Raw genomic sequence first — 10059 nt, 5'->3', positions numbered from 1 at the left:
GGGACTTGATGCAGGTGTTTAAAATTATGAGGGAGATTGATAGAGTTGACGTGGATAGGCTTTTTCCATTGAGAATGGAGGAGATTCAAACAAGAGGACGTATTGAGAGTTAAAGGGCAGAAGTTTAGGGGTAACATGAGGGGGAACTTCTTTACTCAGAGAGTGGTAGCTGTGTGGAATGAGCTTCCAGCAGAAGTGGTTGAAGCAGGTTCGATATTGTCGTTTAAAGTTAAATTGGATAGATATATGGACAGGAATGGAATGGAGGGTTATGGGCTGAGTGCAGGTCGGTGGGACTAGGTGAGAGTAAGAGTTTGGCGTGGACTAGAAGGGCCAAGATGGCCTGTTTCCGTGCTGTAATTGTTATATGGTTATATAATTCCAAGCAAGCTGATTTCCTAGACCTGAACTCAACACCTCCTTTTCCAACCAGATCCATGACTTTCTCACCAACAGACCACACTCAATATGGATAGTGTGCTGCCTTAAGTCAGTTATTTTATTTGTCATTTAGCACCCTTTGCTGGTAGTTTTGTATAGCAGTCATTTAGGTCATGTGATCTGTGTCTCTAGTTGATGACATCATTAGTAGGCGTCGAGACAGTTCTCCATGTAGAGTTGAGGGAGAGCTTGTGCCTTTTCATTTGACATCATTCTGACGCTCAGGTCTTTGAAAGCATCGTCGGTATGTAAAAGTAATCTCTGGGTTTATTATTTATTGATGTATATGCATATTTCCACAAATCAGAGATATTTGAATGGTTTGTGTGCAGATAAAATACAGATGGAATATTCATGCGGGCCACATGTTCTGGCTAACCTGTAGTGAGAAAATGTGCATAAGATACATTGTATGTAGCAGCATCTTGCTCACCAGTAGCCTATCTTTATGATATATTTGGAATTTACTTGTATACAGTCTCTTGTGTATTATTTTGTATCATTTGTGGTATACTTAATGCTTGCCTTGTACTTAACCGTAATGGGAATTTGGACACCTTTTGATTGTATGTTCTTCTTTCTTTCAGTTTTACCCTACTGCCAGTTGTCTCATTAAAGAAAGTCAACTTGGAACACCTTTATCAGTGTGGTAATTGGGGATGGAGTTCATCTGCCTGTCAATTCATGCAAGGCGTGTGAAGAGGACAGGACAGATAGGTAGCAACACATTCACCAATATTATCCTTGACACTAGTGCCTTGTATCCTTAGCTCCCTGCACCACTCTTTACTCGCCAGAATCTACTCTAACTCCATCTACAGGTTTGGAGATGATGTAGTGGGCCGCATCTCAAATAACGATGAGTTGGAGTACAGGAAGAAGATAGAAAGCCTAGTGACATGGTGTCATCAAAACAACCCTTTCCTCAATGTCAGCAAAACAAAAGACCTGGTCATTCTCTTCAAGAAGTGTTGCGGGTGCACATGCTCCTGTTTGCATCAGACTTGTTGAGGACAAAAACTTGTTGAGAATAAGGCAAAGAATTCATTAAAAATGTAGATCCAAAAATATGAATGTGTCTGTTTTGAGTATTTTAACCATATGATTTTATCAGATATGGTCATCCAAAATCCCCAAAATTTACTCCTATTATAGGATTGTACTTTAGTGTTGGAAAATTGCATGTAAAATATTTCAAATGCATGCATATTTACCCCGCATAATAATTAGTTCAAAGTGCATTGGAGAGTGAAGAAATAAGGGGAGATTTTCATAAAGCACGAAGACAACAGATAATTAATTACTGTATATTTGTACAAATATCTTTAAATAAACGAGAGAAAACAAGAATGACCACAGCAGTGAAAATATATACATCAGCTACTTACTTTTACGCTATTTGGTATTTGAGTTTTTGACTAAGATTTCAGATTTATTTATTTTTCTTGATGTGAAACAAGGAAGACGATTAGCAACTTTTTTTAAAACTGCAGCATTGCAAATACCCATTTTAGCCTGTTTGCCTCATTGAACCTTTAGAAAACTTCAGTAAGAATAACAATGCACGTAACACTTTCTAATAAAGCATTACAACATAGCAGTTATAATTTGCCAAAGGGGACAATTCTTTAAATCTACGCAGCCATGAAAAGTTTAAATTATTCAGGAGGTCAGATAGCATCTGCAGGGAGAGCATCAAAGAATTTCGGGTCAATGATCTTCAGTAACTAACTTAAAGGTCATCAACTTGAAACTTTAACCCTGCTTTTCTCTCCATAGTCAGTCTGACCTACTGAGTACTTCCATCTTTTCTGCATTATCTCAGAAATCCCGCATTGCATTGGTTTGAGTTTGGAAATCTTTAAATATACCTGGGGACTCTGGGCAAATATTTAATACAGGGAATCCTCATGGAAGAGTGGCAAAAGCTTGTAAATCTTCTGAATGTCATCATCCAGCAGTGCAAAAATACTGAGGAGAAGTGTGTGTGTGGTGTGTGTGTGTGTGTGTGTGTGTGCGCGTGCGTGCGTGTGCGTGCGTGTGTGTGTGTGTGTGTGTGTGTGTGTGTGTATGTATGTATGTGTGTGTGTATGTGTGTGTGTATGTATGTGTGTGTGGTGTGTGGGTGTGTGTGTGTGTATGTATGTGTGTGTGGTGTGTGTGTGTGTGTGTGTGTCTGTGTGTGTGTGTGTGTGTGTGTGTGTGTGTGTGTGCGGCGACCAATACAATCCTACCATCTTAAAATCAAATTCCATTTTGCCCCCAATGAATTTGTTTTTGTTGAAATCAGCATCGATTTTCATTCAAGAATGTATTCAGGTGTAGGCTCTGATACAAGGTCCCTTGTGCTTGGAGCCCCAACCAACAGCCTACAGCAATGGCTTGCATTACCCGTCAGAGTTAAGGGAAGAGGAGAGAAAGATAGCCACACATACAGAGTCCTGGATAGAAATATACAGAAGGAGCAGGAGATGGAAAGGATAAGATGTAAGAAAAACAATGTCAAAGGGGAAATTATACATATTGTGAGGAAAAGTCAAAAAAAAAGAATTTTCTTGGCTAGAAATCTGAAAATAAAAGAGAAAATACCGTAGAAACTTAAATTACATCTGTGTGTAGGGAAACAGTGTTAGTGTTTAAGGTTGCTGAAATGTAACTGAAACTGGAATGAGGATAAATGTCAGAGAACAACAGAAACAGAGAGAGATAGACAAACAGACAGAGAAACAGATAGACATGCAGACAGTCAGACAGACAGACTGAGAAAAAAAGTCAGAAGGAGAGACAGAGTCAGGGAGAAAGAAATACAGAGGGACAGAGAGTGAAAGAAAAAGGGAGAGAGAGTAAGTGCTCAGAAAGACAGAAGGAACCAAAATATGACTTGATTAGTATAGTATGTCATAAGAAGTCAAGTCATGAAAATTAAATTCAGTCTAAACACGAAGTGAAGGTAGATACATAGATTCAACAGATGATGGAAGTCCAGAACAACACACACAAAATGCTGGAAAATCAGCAGGTCTGGCGGCATCTATGTAAATGATTGAACAGGTGACCTTTCAGACTGAGACAGTTCTTCAGGACTGGAAAGGAAGGAGGAAGACACCAGAATAAAAAGGTGGGGGGGAAGGGAAGGAGGGCAAGCTAAGATATGATAGGTGAAGCCAGATGGGTGGGAAGGGTAAAGGACTGGTGAAAGAATGAATCTGATAGGAGAGGAGAGTGGACTGTGAGGGAAATGGAAGGAAAAGGGGCAGTAGGGGGAGATGATAGGCAGGTGAGGACAAGAGGTAAGAGGCCAGAGCGGGGAATGGAATAAGAGGGAAGGGGGAGGGGCTAAGGAAAAAAAAGATTACTGGAAAGAGAAATCAATGTTCATACTATCAGGTTGAAAACTAAAAAGTGTAGGTACCTGACAAAGCAGCCCCCTAATTTACATTGGGTCTCACCTATGTAGAGAAGGCTGCATCAAGAACACTAGATACATTAGAAATGCAGCTGAACTGTTGCCTCACCTGGAAGGACTTTTTGGGACCCTGAATGGGGGTGAGGGAGGAGGTGAATTGGCAGGTACGCCATTTCTTTTGCTTGTAGGGTGTGTGCCAGGAGGGAGGTTAGTTGGGAGGGACAAATGGACAAGAGAATCAGATGGAGCGATTCCTTGGGCAAGTGAAAGGGGACAGGGAGGAGGTAAAGATGTATTTGGTTGCAGGATCTTATTGAAGGTGGCAAAAGTTGCAGAGAATGATGATTTGGATGTGGATGCTCATGGTGTGGTTGGTGAACACAAGAGGAACTCTATCACTGTTAAGGTGGCAGGAAGATAGGGTGAGAGCAGATTTTGGGAAAATGGAGGAGATGCGAGTGAGAACAGCATCAATGGTTGAGGAAGGGGAAACCCTGTTCTTTGAGGAAGGAGGACATCTCTGACCTCTGAAAGCCTTGTCTTGGCAACAGACATGGCATATCTGAAGGAACTGAGAAAAGGGAATAGTGTTTTTACAGAAGATACAGTAGGTAAGGTACAGTTAAGATAGCCATGGGAATTGGTACATTTATAAAAGTTGTTGCTAGACGGTTTGTCTCCAGAGATGGAAGCAGAGAGTTGGAGAAAGGGGAGCCAGTTGTCAGAAATGGACCAAGTGAATTTAAGAACAGGGTGGAAGTTGGAGCCAAAGTTGATGAAACTGATGAGCTCTGCGTTGATGCATGAAGCAGCACCCATGCAGTAATCAACGTAGTCGGAAATAGTTGGGAAGCATTACCATGGAAGATAATGAAACATGGACTGTTCCACATAGCCAACGAAAAAGGCAGGTATAACTGGAGCCCATGCAGGTGCCCAAGGCTACCCGTAGAGTTTGTTGAAGGTGGGAGGAGCCAAGGGAAAATGATTGAGAGTGAGGACCAACTCTGCCAGATGGAGAAGGGTGGTTGGGTCTTTTGTTGAGAAAGAAGCAGAGAGCTTTAAGGTCTTCTTGATGGGGGAAAGAAGTATGTAGTGATTGGACATCTATGGTGAAAATGAGGCGGTCAGAACCAAGGAATTGAACCAGGGAGCAAATGTAGTTGAGAAGGGACTGAACCAAGAGGGATTGAATGGAGTCAGGGTACGCAAACACGAGTTCAGTGGGGCAGGAGCAGGCAGACACAATAGGCAGTCAGGCTTGTGGATCTTGGGTAGGAGGTAGAAATGAGCAGTGCCATCTAAGATAATTATGAGTTTAGTGGCAGTGGATGGAAGATCTCCAGATTGGATGAGGTTAGTGATGGCCGGTAGACAGCTGATAAGGGGTAAGTTAGAGGAGGTGTCTGAGAATTGAAACCTGGCCCCAGCAAGGTAGAGATCAGTTAACCACAACTGCAATGGCTCCCCTTTGTCTGCAGGATCGATGGTAAGGCTGGGATTGGTGCAGAGGGAGTTGAGAGTAGTGCATTTAGAGGAGGTAATGTCTGAAGAGGTGAGAAGAGTGCGGAAGTTAAGCCGGGTGATGTTTCATTGACAATTTAAGATGAAAAGATCCAGAGCAGGATGTCCAAGAGGAAGAAGAGTTGGGGACAGGAGAAAGGGTTATCGGGTCAGGGTGGGGAACCCTTGCCAAAGAAGCGGGCTCGGAGATGGAGGCGATGGGGGAAGAGGTGGGCGCAGAACTCTGTGAGATATGGGCAAAGGGAAACAAAGGTAAGGCCCTTGCCAAGGAAAGAATGTTCTGCCTCGGACAGGGAAAGGTCAGAGAGAATGATGAAAACACAGCAGAGATTATAGCTTATGAAGTGAAGGTAAATGCAGCATTTTATTTAACCAATTATAATTAATAAGAAGTGGGATGCAGATTTTAAATCAGTCTATGAAAGCAGAATATTAATAGCCTATTTATGCATAGTACAGTGTCAGGCTTGACAAACAGAAGGTGATTGCCAAGTGTAACAACTGAGCACGAGACCAATAGCACAAGACCGAAAGCACAAGATAAGAACAAAGTGTGTTCTACATGACTACTGATCCTGATATTGTAGCTCTTTTAAGTTGCTGCATGAGACTTGTCTTTGTTCATTGTTGCACTCTTTGTTGTTCTTTACATTCGTGAAGAAAACTGTGTAAGCAATCAGAACCATACAAACATAAATAAAAGTATCTTGACAGCTGTTATATTCTGCTTCCAGATTATGTTTTATTTCTGTGAACATTTCTTATTGTTCCTCTGATAGCTCTTCTGATTTTCTTCTATTTCCATGATACTAATTACACAGCATAGTGTATGAAACAATTCTGTGTATCAATTTATTCAATAACACATAGATATACCTTCTTGAACTACAGTATTCCTTAACAATTTATTTGTTCTAAGTCAATATATTGAAAATTATTATCTAGTTACATACCCATTATGGATTAGCATATTTTAATTTTCAGTTTCATATCTTCTTTATTACCTGATATGAATTCCCTGCAACTGGTTATAACCTTGAAGTAAAGCACCAGAACACAATGGCAAGCTTTCCCTCTCTCTCTCTCATCCTCTTGCCTATAATTTAATTTCATATCAAATCCTAGTTTTCTTTTTCCAAGGTCTGTACATGTTATTTTCCAAGCATATCTCTGGATTTCCTACATGAATTCCCATAATAAAGCTTGCTGTGCGATTGAGTTCTAAGTCGTTCATTCCATTATTATTTTGATCTATTGCTCTAAGCTTAGAAGTGCAGTATTGACTATGCAATAAGTTCTTCCCTGCCACTCTTTTTAAAGAAAACTACAGAAATGGTTTCCAATAGTTCGGTCAAGATTGTTCCCTGTCAATTTAATTTCCTCTGGTTTAATTTCTCAGTTTATGCAGCATTTGATCGATATTTCTTTGCATCAGTTCTTTAATGCTTTCGATGTCGCTCAGATTCTTAAACTACTTTTGTATTGTATTTTTAGAACTTCGACAGATTCATCTATGAAATGATCATATGATTCATTACACAATATGCTCAGCATTTTCCTTAGTGAAATTCTATGAAGTGTTATATGCAATTTGGAAGCAGTATTTGAAACATAAATAAGACTTCTTCTGATTTTATTCAGATCTAATTTATTTTCTTTATTACAAACCCCACACATACTAAGAAGATAATTCAAAATAAAGTTACTCCACTTGAGCTGAAAACACAATCTGGGAAGAAAGCTATTTGGTGCAGCCAGAATTCTCTCTTATTCAAGTTCTTTTAAAAAATAGTACCAGGAACTGTTCTAACTATTGTTTCTGTCTTTACCCAGGCTCAAATCAATAGTTATTCTATATCTAAATGGATGGAATTACACATAGAATTATATGAAATCCCCCGTTCCACTCCTCTTGCCATATTTTCTGCCAGAACAAACAAAGCTGTAGAATATCCAGATAAAAGTATTAATGGACAAAAACAAATGACACTCAACTGACCAGAACATATCATCTGATGTATTTCACTTCATTGTGTTCTCGCTTACAGTACACGAAACAGTCATTTGATATACTCTTTCAGCAGGTTCCACTTCAACCGTCTAACACTTCCTCTTCCAGCATCATCACCTTCAACAAGGGCAAGTGCCTGCTCAGAGTTCACCAAACTCATTTTAATTACCATCACCCTGGAATAAGCAGTCAGGAATTCCCACTGGGATGAGAAAATTTCCAATTAAATGGCATTGGGATGTTGACAAGAAGGAAATTCCCAGTGGATGATGATCACATGCTCCAGATTGTGCTAGATCCAGGCCTTGCCTTGAATTAACCCTCTTCACTATCCTTTCAGGACACTTTGCACTCAAATGACTCCAAATGGACCCAAAGCCTTGTTGCTGTGACCACCCAGGGAATAGCCGGTCCTATGCTCCTACCCCAGATCACCTTGATAACTTCTTGTGAATTATTTTAAAATATTAATGCTTTACTTACCTTTTCTACACAGGTATGGCCACTACCCAAAGGAGAGGGCCTGTGCCATATGCACTGCACATGGGTGATATAAAGCTGAGGGACTACATACAAAGTTTATCTGACCCTTCAGTTCAGAATAATCTGATACTGCCTCTGGACTCAGTGGAGCAAGAGATCAGGTAGACTGACAACTGACCTACAGTGCTCATCGTAGTTCTATGCTTTACTGCATAAGTACAGAAGTAAAAATTACACTGAACCCCTATGAGCACCCCATTGACAGTCCTTCTCTGAGCCACTGACAACAGATGAGAGCAGTTGACTGCTGTCTAAATTCTGGCTTTGTTAGCTAATAACCAGAGTACAATGGATTCTGGTTATTTAGGTCAGTGGTTTATCAAGGCAGCCGCTTATTTGGGATAACCCTTAAAGAACAAAAAACTAATAAAGAAAATAGCTGGGATTCCCTTCATTTATTTGCGACATTAGCCATCTAATTGGGACAGGAGACTATTGCCAAAGTTTCTAATGTCAGTCGTGTGCACTTGTGTGGCTATTAGACACTACACCTTGCTTAAAGTGAGAAGTTTTTAAATAGCGTCATTTGCGTATGCTTGTGTTCACAAAGCAGTGATTTTTGATACTGATAGTTGGTGAGAAATAAGCAGTGAGACAATTCATAACTGTTTTGCTCACTGTGGTTTCAAGCATTCGGGCTTGGAGTTGCCAGAAACGGCACAGAGTGAAAATGGATCAATTGCACTACTTCCACAAGTTAGAAGCTATGAAGAACTAGAAAGTATCAACAATCTTCTTGAATGTTAAAATGAAAATGAAGATTTAGAGTGGGTAATCATTAAAGAATTGGATGAAGGCAGTCCATTATCTACACTGATTTTGTTCATTTACAGTCAATCAAAAGAACATGGCAGTGTACGAATTCTTCTGTCGATATCTATTAAGAACTAGTTTTATAGTACTGTCGTAGTATTGTTAGTGGTCTCATTTGTTCTGTATTTCATTTAAGTACATAATTGTTACTCAGTTAAATGGTAGTTTGTCTTTTTTACATGTTTTTAATTATTTCCATGAATCTTCGGCTAATTGAGGCAGCCCTTAATTGGGCCAAAATGATTGGTCCCAATGTGACCCAATTAACCAGAATCCACTGTACTTGTTTTTCTATTTTAATTTGGAACAAGAATTGCTATTTTTGAAAATTGGATAATTTCTCAGTGAAGTTGGTTCAGTTTGCTTACAGTTACTTTATTTCAAAAGTCTGAGCTCAAGTTTATTGTCATTTTTTAAATCCTTGGCAATTCCTTATTTAATTTGCTTCACTATTAATACAAATCTTAGAATTCAGGCATTTAAATCAGAACTGGTTTATAAAATGGTAACATTGATATGATGAAACTTACAAAGTTTAATTAACTATCCTGGGGCCAACACATGGATGTAATTAGAATGAAGGTATGCCTTTGGCTCTAATTCATCAGGTGTTTGAGGAGATTTGGTATATCAACAAAGACTCTTGCAAATATCTATCGATGTATGGTGGAGAACATTCTGAGTAGTTGCATTATTGCCTGGTATGGAGGCTCCCATGCACAGGATAACAAGAAGCTGCAGAGGATTGTGGATTCAGCCAGTTCCAACATGGGCACAACCATCCCCACTGAGATCATCTTCAAAAATCAGGGTCTCAAGGGAGCAGCATGCATTACTAAGGACCTTCACCAACTGGGAGTTGCCCTCTTGTAGTTCACTGCTGCTGCAAAACAACAAGTTTCATGTCATGCAAGCCCGTGATTCTGATCTGTTTCTTATTGTTCATACTTTATTTATGCTTTACTGTCAATACATATTGTTTTACATATAACAGTATTAACTATTTTCTGTTCATCTAGAATATTAAATGTGTCCTCCAGATGCTCTGACTTGCTTAAGTATCTAAGCTAGACTACTGTCTACAAGCAGAAGTGAAGCAAAAGGAAAGAGTGAGTTATTTAGACTCTCTCTTTTGCCAGAACGTCCATGAATGAATCATGTACCTGCAAAAACAGTAAGTGTTGCATTTATTTTCATTCACTCTCAGTGTCACCGATTATCTTCCTGCTGCCACTGATCTATGGGCACATTGCAAAAATAAAAAGCAAAGCAAATTAAAGATTTGAAAGCAAATTCATAAATTGAAGGATAGCACATTGCC

At 39.6% G+C, this 10059-nt stretch overlaps 1 long non-coding RNA gene across 1 annotated transcript; it reads left to right on the top strand.

Moving 5' to 3' along the window:
- The first annotated feature begins 600 nt into the window (after positions 1-600).
- Positions 601-7915, top strand: LOC140211418 (uncharacterized). The gene is made up of 3 exons (XR_011889458.1): positions 601-685; positions 1029-1158; positions 7879-7915. It is a non-coding gene; the product is annotated as an uncharacterized lncRNA (long non-coding RNA).
- Positions 7916-10059: the final 2144 nt, after the last annotated feature.

The sequence above is a fragment of the Mobula birostris genome, chromosome 17 (assembly GCF_030028105.1).
Source record: "Mobula birostris isolate sMobBir1 chromosome 17, sMobBir1.hap1, whole genome shotgun sequence".
Taxonomy (NCBI): domain Eukaryota; kingdom Metazoa; phylum Chordata; class Chondrichthyes; order Myliobatiformes; family Myliobatidae; genus Mobula; species Mobula birostris.
This window is presented reverse-complemented; position numbering and strand designations above follow the sequence as displayed.